Source organism: Dendrobates tinctorius, unplaced genomic scaffold (genome assembly GCF_039654945.1).
Source record: "Dendrobates tinctorius isolate UK_male_01 unplaced genomic scaffold, ASM3965494v1 ptg000222l, whole genome shotgun sequence".
In the NCBI taxonomy this organism is placed as follows: Eukaryota; Metazoa; Chordata; class Amphibia; order Anura; family Dendrobatidae; genus Dendrobates; species Dendrobates tinctorius.
Window position 1 is genome coordinate 3449567 of NW_027361889.1, and position 14035 is coordinate 3463601.

At 43.3% G+C, this 14035-nt stretch overlaps 2 protein-coding genes across 7 annotated transcripts in view; one reads left to right on the forward strand and one right to left on the reverse strand.

The window, feature by feature from the left end:
- The window catches only part of GPR146 (G protein-coupled receptor 146), a 39862-nt gene extending 37652 nt beyond the window's left edge, over positions 1-2210 (reverse strand). The window contains exon 1 of the mRNA XM_073555208.1: positions 1617-2210. The gene's annotated coding sequence lies outside the window, so the exon portion shown is untranslated. The remainder of the gene's footprint in view (positions 1-1616) is intronic.
- Positions 1-14035, forward strand: part of CHLSN (cholesin) — a 219615-nt gene that overhangs the window by 171935 nt on the left and 33645 nt on the right. The gene's annotated exons all lie outside the window — the stretch shown is intronic.

Here is a 14035-nt window from a genome sequence, read left to right on the forward strand (position 1 = left end):
AGTCTGGGGCCCTCATACACCGCAGATGGTTTGGCTTATCTCACCAAAATCGGTTACTTTGGCCGAATTTCATCTACTGTGTATGGGGCTCGGAGAACCATATTTCGCGGTCTGTACCTAGAAATGTGACGAATATATGACTAATATCATTCCCATACAGTGTGTTTTGCATGCAAGGCCGTGTAATTTAAGAATGGAGGAACGGCTCCAGAGTATTTCTAGTGTAAGCATGTGTAACACATTAGAGTCTGGCAGACTCTCAAAATGAGTACAGCCTCTGAGAAATTTGGCCTTTTTTGTCTTCCCTCCCCTCTATCTTCAGCGCACTCTTACAATAACACCAAGAGGACCTACTTGTCTTGCTGTTCCTTCCCACTCAGGGGAGGGCAATACAACCCCACACTAGCGACATTGAAAACTTAGTCAATGTGCATTCATGTCATCAGCCGTCCTCACCACCCCCTGGAGCATGAAACCGAAGCTATACACACACACAGCTCAGTGCAAACAGCCCTGCTCAAATTCTTGAAGCAAGCAGCGCCTTCTTCTTGACTGGGAGAAAAGTAACTAAAGTTTTCATAAAGAAAAAATTTGAGACTCTCAAAAATGGGTTGAATATTTATCTACCACCCAACCTCCCAATGAATTGACTGTCAAATATCTTGGGATTTAACCTCCCAATGAATTGACTGGCAAATATCTTGGGATTTTCACGGGGCACATCAGTATCGCAATAATCTTTGGGGTACATCCCTTTTGGTGCAAATATTATGTAAGGTCAATACCTATAAAAAGGTTTCACCTTGCGGTCTCTACTTTCCAGCGCATTTTTGGAATGATGTAAGGATTAAAATAGTCATCTACGTAAACAGTGGGCAAAAATATGTCAATGGTACTGCAAGCCTCCACATGGCATGTCGATCGCAGGTGGTGTGATACTGATTACACTGCAGCTGTAGAACCTGGGAAGTTTCCTGCATATTGACTACATCTCATTGAATGTTTGTTTTGGTTGCACATGCGACATAAAAAAGGGCATTCATAGTATATATCCCTATTAAATTCTAAGGGGTAACGTTACTCCTGGAGGAAAGTGTGGAGTCTGCGTAAGGAGACTTAATGGCCATGCAATGCTCCTCCTTTTGAATTTAAATAATATGGCACTTAGGGTTCAAGTCCTCTTCCTCTCTGAAAAGACTGTTTGCATAGTAAATTCTAGACCTTTCTACTAAATTTGGTTACCCTCTTCATAATTTGCAGGTGATGGAATTCGCCCATTGATGATGCGTTTAAACATTGACAGGTTATAAATCCTAACTGGCAAGGGGAGTGTGTACGCAGTCAGGATTTGCCCATGCCAAATACTGTATAACTTCGTTGTCATTAACCAGGCTTTAAGAAAAGTTACCATATTTTTGATAAGTTGGATGTATCGCATGACACTACGATTATAGAATGTTATGTTTTCACGCACCCAAGGGACGGTGTCCTAATAATACTCAGCATCATGACGTTTTACCAATATGGGATATATCAAGCAGTTATATAATTTTTATATCTGATCGATTTTAGACGTCACGAATACGACTCTATGATTGACATATATTCTTGCTTACCTTTACCGGCAGCCTCCTGGCACATGCAGCCTCTTCTGGTAAATTCCAATAGATCACCTTGTATTTTTGGGCAGCCAGGATTTCCAGTATTAGCCATCCTGTAATTGTTTTACTGGATCCCATCCCATGTCTGCTTCTTCTTCCTTTTGTCGTCACCGTTTCTGGGAATGGGATGTGTTTCAGAGATGCTGCACTTGTTGGACGTCTCACATCCCACTCTTAAAAAACAAGTCGGTCCTATAACTTGCTTGGACCCGTCGGAGGGGAAACGCGGAGCTGTTCTGTCTTTTGAAAGGAGACCAGCTTGTCTTCTGACTTTCAAAGTTCCACTTGTTTTTGTTGGAGGGGGAAGGGAGAGAGTGTCAGGCAACCTCAGCAGAGATCTCTCCTTCTCTCTTGCTCACTCTCTCAATCTGTCTCTCTCTTTCTCTCCCTCTGTGGGCCCCTTGCAGAGTGTTTTTATTGATTGCAATCACTGAAGGCTAGCTGGCTCTCTAAAGAAACACTGTGTAATGTGTTCTTTCCTGGCTTTCATTAGACAGAGTCAATGCACACTGTGGTCGTGCTGACTGGCACCCTGCCTACGCTCTGTACTCCTCTCACCAGAGGGTGGGGTGTCCCATACACTCTTATTTTCATACAGAAGGTGAAGCAAAGGAGGGGCGCAGGATTGGCCTCAGTTTTCTCCTCCCTTTCTCGAAGAACTATGATCTTGTGGTCAGAATAATAAGCGAGAATGAATATTGGCTAAAACTTTATACTTTCCACTATCGGACAAAAAGGCACAGACCCATCTACCGGTCCTGTAAATGTTCCTATATATTGTTCTGTAGGGTTGTCATCATATTTTAAGCACTTGGAGGTTTTTGTTTTTGTTTTTGCAGGATGACTTGTAGTTATAGATGAATGAATTCGAACTTTAAAGTTCGGGGTTCGTACCGGACACTAGAACTCAAGGCTTCTCTCGAATGTCCATTTTAGAATTCCGAGTTCCGGGAGAACTGGGTTGAGAGAGAGGGAGCCCTTACTATGACCCTTTTCCAGCACCAATGTCCCCATTGACTTTTATAGGATTTGGGTTCCTGTTCTGGTACCTGATCTGAACTTTGGACAAAAGTTCAGTCAAATCCGAACATCCACGGATCCGCTCATCCCTACTTGTAGTGTTTTTTGGTACCATTGTGGTGTACATGGGCCTTTTTTTTTAATCACTTTTTCATCTATATTTTTTCTTTCAGGGGCGAGGTATCCAAAAAGCAGCAATTGTTTATGATATTTAATCATTTGTTACTGTCTTCAAATGTGTTATCTTACTATTTTTCATCTTTTTTGGAACAAATGGGAAGAGCGAGCCGATTTAAGCTTTTAAAGGAAACGTTTCGCACTGCACATCCAAACTGTGGACAGCACAGATAGAAGAGGAGAAGCTGAGCAAAATGATATATAGGTTTATGGGAAAAGATTCTAGTTTGTTCATTCATTCATTCAGAAAATCCCTGGTGTTTGTATGTATAGGAGTCCAGTGGGCGGTCCTACTCAGTGATCGACAGGGAAGACTGTCAATCACTGGTAGGACCGCCCACTGGACTCATATACATACAAACATCGGGAATTTCAATGAAGAAAATGCATGTTTTACTGAATCTGTTAAAAAAACAAAAATATATATTAATTTGATCAGCTCCTCCTGCTCTGTAACATCTCGCCTGCCGGTCAGATACCATTTTCAATTTTGCCCTTTTTTTTTTAAATAATTTTAACTCTTCTACACTGTGTTTTAGGTTAGTCCTCTCCTCCCTCGACCCGACTAGTGAACTTTAATCACTACTATAATACTAATGTATTGTAATAAGCCGTCTTATCAGCAATCATATTATGACCCTTTATAGCAGAGACCACCCATCACCATGATCACAATGAGGGGGGGAAGGTGATGGGGTAGCATGAGGTCCCCATGTTTAACCGTTTTGATGCTTGGTCTCATCAATTGTGGCATCCGCAGGTTGGTGTCTTCTGTATTTTGCTGGATATTGACAGGGCTCAACTCCTGAGTCGGCGTCATATACGTCATGCGCATATCCACCATGCATGCCGAAGACAGAGCATGTCACTAATGGGTTAAATTCCTATATCCCGTCTTTTTTTTTTTTTTTCATCTTTACAGTGTCCATAAAAAATGTAAAGGGTGACATCTGCATGGAGCATTGTGTTTTTGTGGATTTTAGGTTCTCACAAAGCAAAACATCATTGGCCTTTTTATGATATTGGCCTTGGTGGGTGTTTATTATCCGGAAATTAGACTGGAATTTGGACAAATAATGATGTGAATGGTGACAATATCATATAAATTGTTTATTGCTGCATTCTTCTTCCAGAGCAGCAATCCTGACAAATCAGTAGAATTTTGGAAAAAGTCTTTTTTATTTTTCTGGAGGCTCCGTGTGTGCTAGTCACTTTTTATTTCCAGGGTTTAGGCTACTTTAACGGTACATTTTGTAGCATCCGAAGACATATCCGCCTGTCCTACGTCTCACCTTGAGAGATGGATCCTTGGTACAGAGGAGCAGCTGTCATGCAGCACGGACAGATTGTGTCGGCGCAGCTGAGCGATCCAGGTGGAACAGTGGAGGCGGATGTGGCAGGATGGCAACTGGAATCGCACAAACCGAGAAAACAAAGCTGAACCTACGGCAACAGGTGTAAAAGAATTAGAGGAGCAGTAGACTCCGTGTATAGGAGGAACATAAGAGCACTGGTTGAAGGAAAGCAGGATGCTGCTCCCGATGCTGGAGCCAATACGGGCAGGTATCTTCCACCACATGTCAAATATATCCATAGACCCTCATTTACCCAACTTAAGCCAGAAGAACCTCCTTTTAGCCTCCTTTGGGCTGGTATGCACCATTACACCTTGTTTTCTTCTCCAAGGAACAGTCTGCTGGACTAATACTACATACAGTCATATAGTAAAAAATACATACCGCCGCTATACTTTGCCTTGGGAAGGTGACCACTTGGACAAGTTCTCCAGTCAGTACTTATTAATATGTCCATTTGATTTTGGCCAAGTCTTTTGTGCCTATGTTCGGCTTAAATACATCCCAGATTTGCCTAATGCCCCTTTTGTGTCCTCTTCTTGTTATCGTTATTACGCTGAATAAATACATATGTTCTGTATTATAATATTTTAACACACATGAACTAATATAACCGCTATTAAATTAATCCCATTCGTGAGTTCATGGTTTTAGTTTAACGGTGCCTTAAACATAAGGGGATACATATTTAATTTCACTCTTGGCTGGCACCGTTCCACACAAGCCACATACTGGTTGTATAGATCTTTTGTGGCGTCCTTTTGTCCTTACTGACACCGATGAACCCATTCAAGATGTTGTCGTATGATGAGTGATGTCCTCTGAGAGGTCCGATTAGGAAACGTCTGTTTTTTGTTTGTTTTTTTTTGGGGGGGGGGCTTTTAGCTTTTCTGGGTTTACGGAGATTGATGAAAATTTCCAAAATTTGAAGTGGCGTTGATAACCAGCATTTTAGTGTTAATTATGTGTTGAAATAATTTACGGATATCGTGAAATTCAGTTTAATTTGGATGATATTGTTCCTACAAGTATACATTACAGCCAAATTGGATGAGTTTGACAACATTGGCCAAATATCAGGCGATGATGTCAAGGGAAAGGAGGATCAGGCATGTTGAATTTTCATGCCCTATCATATTATTCTTAAGGGAAAAAGTCATAGGTGTCTTGAAACTCCCTTCTCCCCATTGAAAACACATGCATGCTTGTGCCCCGGGGGTTAGAATGGCGAGTCGAGAAAAAGAGCTGTTGGATGAACAGCTGTTGAAGGCATATGGGCACCTTTAGGATGGGTTTATGTGACCGTGATACGGCCCCCAACTCCAAAAACCTTCAGGAATCTGCTGAAATAAACATTAGTATGATTTATATAGGGAATAAATTATGATTCATGTGAACCTCTGGCGTTCTGGTGTAACGTCCGTCTGTTGCGAGTCTGAGCTACAAGTAAGACAGCACCCCGAGAAACCCCGAGACCCTTTACCCCCATACAGGGATCTGGAATTACAGTGGAGCCCATGGGGTAGCTGCCTAAGAGAGCAGTGGACCAGAGCAGGACGGTCGCTAGGAAGGGACTATTAAACGGAACCGAAAGTTTAGTCAGGAGTCCAAGTCAAAACCAGGCGAGCAGCAGAGGTACAAAATCGGCAGGCTGTAGAAGGGTCGAAAAATCCCAGCTAAGGTCAGAGTCAAAACCGGGCGAGCAGCAGAGGTACAAAATCGACAGCGTGTAGAAGTGTCGAAAAATCCAAGCTAAGGTCAAAGTCAAAAGAGTAATTCACACTAGATCACTGGGGAAACCAAAACTATATCTGGCGGCCTGCAGGACAGGCTCCAAATTATTTGAAGGACACGGCTACCTCTCATAGATTCACAGCCTGATGACCTAATCTGGACCGCCCCCAGAACCAGGCCCGATGGCGATGCATGACTGCCACCAACCACTTCACCTCTGACAGAAGAGCGAAGCCTGCGACCACCAGACTCCTGCGCAGAGACCCCTTCTCTGTCACCACCATCACCCACAGGAGAAACACGGCGATGGCCAACGACAGAGGCATGCGTCAAAGGAGCGGGACCATATGAGGATATAGCCCTCCTATCACCGGCACCACCAGTCAAAGGAGTCCGGCGCTTCCCAGTGGCTGAGGCCGGAGCACCAGCCACCGAGTCCAACGGCGACGTGACAGGAGTCCAGCAACTCCCAGCGGCTGAGGCCGGAGCAACAGCCACCGAGTTCAACAGCGACGTGACATCTGGGTATTGCGGTTATAATCTTCCCTTTAAACTGGCCATGTTCATATGTAAAGTCAACAGTTAGAATATATCACCCGACTCACATCAACATGTACATATGGTTTATATTTAATTGGATGAAGAAAGAGTAAGTCCACATTCAATGGGTTGTTTCTCTAAAAAAAAAAAAAAAAAAAAAGAAAGAAAAGATTTGACATATTGAAATTCAGCAAGCCCAATCCCTCTTTTTCCCAGGACTGTAAGAAGATCCTTGCAAAATAGCAGATTCTATGTGTTCTTCTCATATGTATGGGCTTAGAAAGAATAGCGTCTTACTTTTTTATGTACAGGATGTTACCCGGAGAGTCGCTTTAGATGAGGCCATCTGATGACCTTTGGCTTCGTTGATCCATTATATGCCTTCTGGCAATAAAACAAATAAACATATTTTTGTATGGGAATAAAAGAAAAATAAGAAAGTGGTGGCTTCTTCACATAAAACTTGAACCTCTCTTCCAAGTTTGAAGCCTTTGTTTAAAATTGTATTATTCTGAAGTCCCCAAAGGTATCGGGGTCGACATGACATGAATTATTACTTGTTCTATGCTTGGATAAGCTTACTTTATTTATGGAAGCTCAGTTGCTCTTAAAAAACAAAAGTGAAAGGAAATTCCCACTTCACTGAAGATGAAACAAAAGTGCTTCCACCGAAACGAAGATAGTCATCAGCAGTCATCGGCTGAAAATAAAGACCCTATTCAGAGTCCCAAATCTTCATATTCAGCAAGAGAAAGGAAATCTGCATAGAGGTTGTAAATTCAAGACTTTTCTTTGGTTTTCTTCCATAATCCTGTCTCAATAGAGTTCAGGATATGAGTATAGTAGAGTGTTGACTGGCCATAAGAAGCCATCATACAACGCCCCCTGGACTAATGTTCTGGACGTGGCTTAAGGTACTGTCACACTTAGCGATGTACCAGCGATCCCAACCAGCGATATGACGTGGTCAGGATCGCTGGTACATCGCTAAGTGGTTGCTAGTGAGCTGCCACACAGGCAGATCTCACTAGCGACATCGCTGGGGACGGGGGTCGCTACTTACCTGTCACACCAGGCGATCCTGCGTCCTCCCGCTCGGCTCCACGCGTCGTTCGTCTCTCCACAGGAAGCGCCGCAGGAAGCTGACGACGAGAAACGGTCCTGAACGTTCTCGCGCGATCAGGTAAGTATCAGACACAGTGATGTCGCTAGCAATATCGCTATAACGTCACAAGTTATAGCGATATTGCTAGCGATATCGCTTAGTGTGACAGTACCTTTACTCTATAGCTAAGCATAGAACCCCACTAACTTGCTGATGAGGTTCAAAAACACCTATTTACAAAAGATGTTCCACCACACTGAGTGCACTTGGTCAAATCATCAAGATCCGCTGCTGGCAGCTCCCTTTGCAATTGCCGATCAATGATGTCCTAGATGTGCTCGAAGGGAGACAAGGCCGGAGACGTTGCAGGCCATGGTTTTACATTTAGGCCACATAGGCTGCTCACAGTAGCACAAGCTGCCCGGCTATGTTGATGTTTTGTAAAATAGTCCCTGGGACACTTTAGAGAAATAGCCGCACCACTGGTTACAGTTACACCATTGCACACCATTAGATGTCACATACCAAGCCTAAGATGTCAAAACGTGTCTAAACAAACCATCAGAAGGCATTTGCATGGCATTGGGTTAAGAACTGGATGTCCAGCTACCAGTAATCCATTGACCTCACGTCACTGTTCTCAGAGACCATCATGGCAAGAATTTTTTTTGTATCCCCTTTGTATACCAGACCAATGCCTTAACCCCTTAACCTCCTTATCCACCATCACTGAAGGGGAGCTTGCTCATCTTCTCTCCAAGTCACACCTCACAACCTGTGCACTCGACTCCATCCCACATCCCATCCTACCTCCTCCCCATCCTCACCACCACACTTATTCCATCCCTAACCCACCTCTTAAACCTATCACTAACGTCCGGTACCTTCCCTTCTGCTTTCAAACATGCCACAATCACGTCTATCCTTAAAATGCCAACCCTCGACCCAACCGCTATGTCCAGCTATCACCCAATATTGCTGCTCCCATTCGCTTCCAAACTCCTGGAGCAGCACTACCACGCTGAACTTTCCTCCCACCTATCATCTAACTTGTTCTTTGACAATCTACAATCTGGTTTCCGCCCCATCACTCCACTGAGAAAGCCCTGACCAAAATTACTAACGACCTACTTACAGCCAAATCAAATGGACTAAATACTCTATACTCCTGCTCCTAGACCTGTCCTTTGCATTCAACACAGTTGACTACTGCCTCCTACTACAAATCCTCTCCTCCTTTGGGATCAAAGAACTCGCCCTATCATGGATCTCCTCATACCTTTCCAACTGCACATTCAGCATCTCCCACACTACCTCCTCATCCCACCCTCTCTCTGTTGGAATCCCCCAAGGCTCTGTTTTAGAACCCCTACTCTTCTCAATCTATACACTTGGTCTGGTGCAACTCATAAAGTTCCACGGATTCCAGTACCACCTTTATGCTGATGACACTCTGGTCTACCTCTCTGGCCCAGACATCACCTCTCTGCTGTCCAGAATCCCAGAGTGTCTATCAGCCATATCCTCCTTCTTCTCCTCTCGCTTCCTCAAGCTCAATGTGGACAAATCTGAACTCATCATCTTTCCTCCATCTCACAGATTATTATTATTATTATTATTATTATTATTATTATTATTATTATTATTTATTTATTTATATAGCACCATTGATTCCATGGTGCTGTACATGAGAAGGGGGTTACATACAAATTACAGATATCACTTACAGTAACCAAACTAACATTGACAGACTGATACAGAGGGGAGATAGGACCCTGCCCTTTCGGGCTTACATGCTACAGGATTCAGAAAGAGAATTGGAGGGATCCAATGGCTGGATATCCTTAAAGACAAAAATGTCCAGGAAGGATGGGAAATCTTGAAAAATGAAATTCTCAAAGCACAGTTGTTAACAATTCCGAAAAGAGGGAAGAATAGGAAGCATTTAAGGAAACCAGGATGGATGAACACAGAACTTAAGCACATGCTAAAAAGGAAGAAAAAAATGTTTATAAAATGGAAAGAGGGAGGCATATCTAAAGAAGAATATAATGCTGTCTGCAGAACCTGCAGGGCACAAATCAGATTATCTAAAGCTGAAAATGAACTGAGGCTTGTAAGAGATGTCAAAAGCAATAATAAAGGATTTTGGGGATATGTCAAAAGTAAAAGAAAAGTCAAAGATGCTATAGGATTTTTACAGGATGAAAATGATGAAATGGTAAGACAGGATGTTGAGAAGGCTGAACTTTTAAATTCCTATTTTGCATCTGTTTTCTCTCAGAAAGGAAATGCAACATCAACTGTTATTCACTGTCCTATTAAGGGAATAGAAGAATCCAGGATATCTATAAACAGAAAGATAGTGAGGAAACACTTAGCTAACCTAAATGAATTCAAGTCTCCAGGTCCAGATGAATTACACCCCAGAGTACTGAAGGAGATAGCAGAAGAAATTTTTGAACCCCTCTCCATAATCTTTGAAAATTCTTGGAGAACAGGAGAAGTGCCAGAAGACTGGAGAAGAGCAAATGTTGTTCCTATCTTCAAAAAGGGGAAGAAGGTGGACCCAGGCAACTATAGGCCGGTGAGTCTGACTTCTATACCAGGAAAGATCTTTGAACAAATTATTAAACAACATGTATGTCAATACCTGGATAAGAATGAAGTGATTAAACAGAGTCAGCATGGGTTTCTAACTAATAAGTCATGTCAGACTAACTTAATTTCCTTCTATGACGGTATCACTGATTGGGTGGATCAAGGAAATGCTGTAGATATAGTATATCTTGACTTCAGCAAAGCATTTGACAAAGTCTCTCATACAATCCTTATTGAAAAAATGACTAAGTATGGAATGGACAAGGCAACTGTTAGGTGGATTCATAACTGGCTTAGTGATCGGACCCAAAGAGTGGTCGTAAATGGCTGCACATCCAGTTGGAAGAATGTCTCAAGTGGGGTACCACAGGGCTCTGTCCTGGGCCCTGTATTGTTCAACATCTTTATCAACGATTTAGATGAAGGAATTGAGGGTAAACTGATTAAATTTGCTGATGACACAAAGCTAGGAGGGATAGCTAATACTAGAGAAGAGAGAGAGAGGATTCAAAAAGATTTAAATAAACTGGAGAAGTGGGCAGCAACTAACAGAATGGTTTTTAACAGGGAGAAATGCAAAGTACTACATCTGGGCAATAAAAATGAAAAAAGCATATATAGAATGGGAGGAATAGGGCTAAGTGACAGCACATGTGAAAAAGACTTGGGTATACTAATAGATCACAGACTGAATATGAGTCAACAGTGTGATGCAGCAGCAAAAAAGGCAAATGCAATTCTAGGATGTATTAACAGAAGCATACAGTCTAGATCACGTGAAGTCATTATTTCCCTCTACTTCTCTTTGGTCAGACCTCATCTGGAATATTGTGTCCAGTTTTGGGCACCACATTTTAAAAAAGACATCAACAAACTGGAGCAAGTTCAGAAAAGAGCGACCAGAATGGTGACCGGTCTGCAAACCCTGTCTTATGAGGAAAGGTTGCAGGATTTGGGAATGTTTAGTTTGCAAAAGAGAAGACTGAGAGGAGACTTAATAGCTGTCTACAAATATCTAAAGGGCTGTCACATTGTAGAAGGATCAACTTTATTCTCATTTGCACAAGGAAAGACTAGAAGCAATGGGATGAAACTGAATGGGAAGAGACACAGATTAGATATTAGAAAAAACTTTTTGACAGTTAGAGTGATCAATGAGTGGAACAGGCTGCCACGAGAAGTGGTGAGTTCTCCTTCAATGGAAGTCTTCAAACAGAGGCTGGACAGACATCTGACTGGGATGATTTAGCGAATCCTGCTTTGAGCAGGGGGTCGGACCAGATGGCCCAGGAGGTCCCTTCCAACTCTACGATTCTATGATTCTAGGATGGTGGGGAAGGAGACAGTAGGTTGGTGGGTTGCAGCAGTTCCGGTGTTGGTTGAGGTGATATCACCGGTAGTGGTGAGAGAGAAGGAGGTAGCGGGGTCATTGCAGGCTGTAGGCTTTCTTGAAGAGGTGGGTTTTCAGGTTCCGTCTGAAGGATCCAAATGTGGTTGATAGTCGGACTTGTTGGGGCAAAGAACTCCAGAGAATAGGGGCTATTCGGGAGAAGTCTTAGAGGCTGTTGGGTGAGGAGCGAATAAGTGTGGAGGAGAGAAGGAGGTCTTGGAAGGACCGGAGATTACGTGAGGGAAGGTATCGGGAGATTAGTTCAGAGACATATGGGGGAGACAGGTTATAGATGGCCTTGTAGGTCAGTATTAGTAATTTGAACTGGATACGCTGAGGGAATGGGAACCAGTGAAGAGATTTGCAGAGGGGAGAAGCGGAGGAGTAGCGAGGAGAGAGATGAATTAGTCCGGAGATAAAGATGGACTGGAGAGGTGCGAGGGTGTTAGCAGGGAGACCACAGAAAAGGATGTTGCAGTAGTCGAGGCGGGAGATCTTCCTTACCCGACCTATCTATAACAATTAATGGCATCACGCTTTCCCCAATATCCGAAGTCCGCTGCCTCAGAGTAACATTTGACTCTACCCTATCCTTCAAACCGCACATCTAAGCTCTTTCTAACTCCTGTCGCCTCCAGCTCAAAAATATTTCCAGCATCCATCCTTTCCTCAACCCTCAATCTGCTAAAATGTTTGTGCATGCCCTCATCATCTCCCGCCTTGACTACTGCAACATCCTTTTCTGTGGTCTCCCTGCTAACACCCTCACACCTCTCCAGTCCATCCTTAACTCTGCTGCCCGACTAATTCATCTTTTTCCTTGCTACTTCTCCGCTTCTCCCTTCTGCAAATCTCTTCACTGGCTTCCATTCCCTCAGCGTATCCAGTTCAAATTACTAATACTGACCTACAAGGCCATCTATAACCTGTCTCCCCCATATGTCGCTGAACGAATCTCCCGATACCTTCCCTCACGTAATCTCCGGTACTCCCAAGACCTCTTTCTCTCCACACTTATTCGCTCCTCACCCAACTGCCTCCAAGACTACTCCCGAATAGCCTCTATCCTCTGGAATTCTTTGCCCCAACATTTCCGACTATCAACCACATTTGGATCCTTCAGACGGAACCTGAAAACCCACCTCTTCAAGAAAGTCTACAGCCTGTAATGACCCCGCTACCTCCTCATCACTACCGGAGATATGACCTCAACCAACACCGGAACTGCTGCAACGCACCAACCTACTGTCTCCTTCCCCACCATCCTGTAGCATGTAAGCCCGAAAGGGCAGGGTCCTCTCTCCCCTCTGTATCAGTCTGTGGTTGTTAGTTTGTTTACTGTAAGTGATATCTGTAATTTGTATGTAACCCCTTCCCATGTACAGCACCATGGAACCAATGGTGCTATATAAATAATAATAATAAATAGGTGCCAAATTGAAACCTCAGCATGGAGTGGAGACTGGCGCGAGATGCACCAAAAAAATCAACATTTTCTAAAAGTCGCACTTTGTGAATCTGTCTAAAACATGTGGTTAAGCAGAGTTGTCGAGGATTAAAAAAAAAAAGGAAAACAATTAAAAAATGACTTAAAAAGTGGCCCAAAACGTGTCGAGAATAAGCCATAAAAAGGGAAGAAATGACTCCCCCCAAAAAGTGGAGCAACCGCAGTGATGAACCTGGGTCAATGTGTGAACATATCCGTAGCCTTCTACTTCTCAAAGATTGGATAATCCACATCAACACAGCTTGTCTGAGACCACCCAAGTTTCGAAGTAATCTGCGCTGAAGGGTCTTACAGAGAATACAACATAAACTCTGCATTTTTTATGTTTGCCAGCATCGTCCATTACAAGGAGTGGGTTTAGTGCGGTGACGGAGCGGTGGGCACCAGAAAGGAAAGCTTTATCAGTGTTATTATTTCTGGTGGGGGGGGCAGCGTTTGATGTCATGTTATGCATACAAGCCTGTTTACTCTGGCAGGGTCCCATGCAGAATTACTGTTTTGAAGTCCCTTTGTGTGATTGTGGGGGGGTAAGCAAAGCCGCTCTTCAACCACAAAGCCACTTCAGTCAGCAAATTTTAACATTCCTGCACAACTTGTTTTGAAAGGGAGAGATGGATCCAAAATCCTGGAGAAAAAGGCGTAACAGTAATAATTATAGACTTCTGCGTCCCCTTTGTAGAAGGTACCCCCCACCTGACTACCCTTTCACCCCAAATTTCCGAACTGATGGACTAAAGATCTTGCAAGGGCTAATTACAAAGCGCGCGTCGGAGAACTTCTCCTCTCCAGGCTGTTATTACCAGCCGCATGGCAAAAATGAATAGCTTCTTACAATGTTATCACCACCCTGCCTGGCAGATAGTTGTGCCATGTTCTGTAATGCGTCCTCTACTTATCCGGTTTATTTGCACACTGCTATAATTTACCATTGCATACGATGTCGTA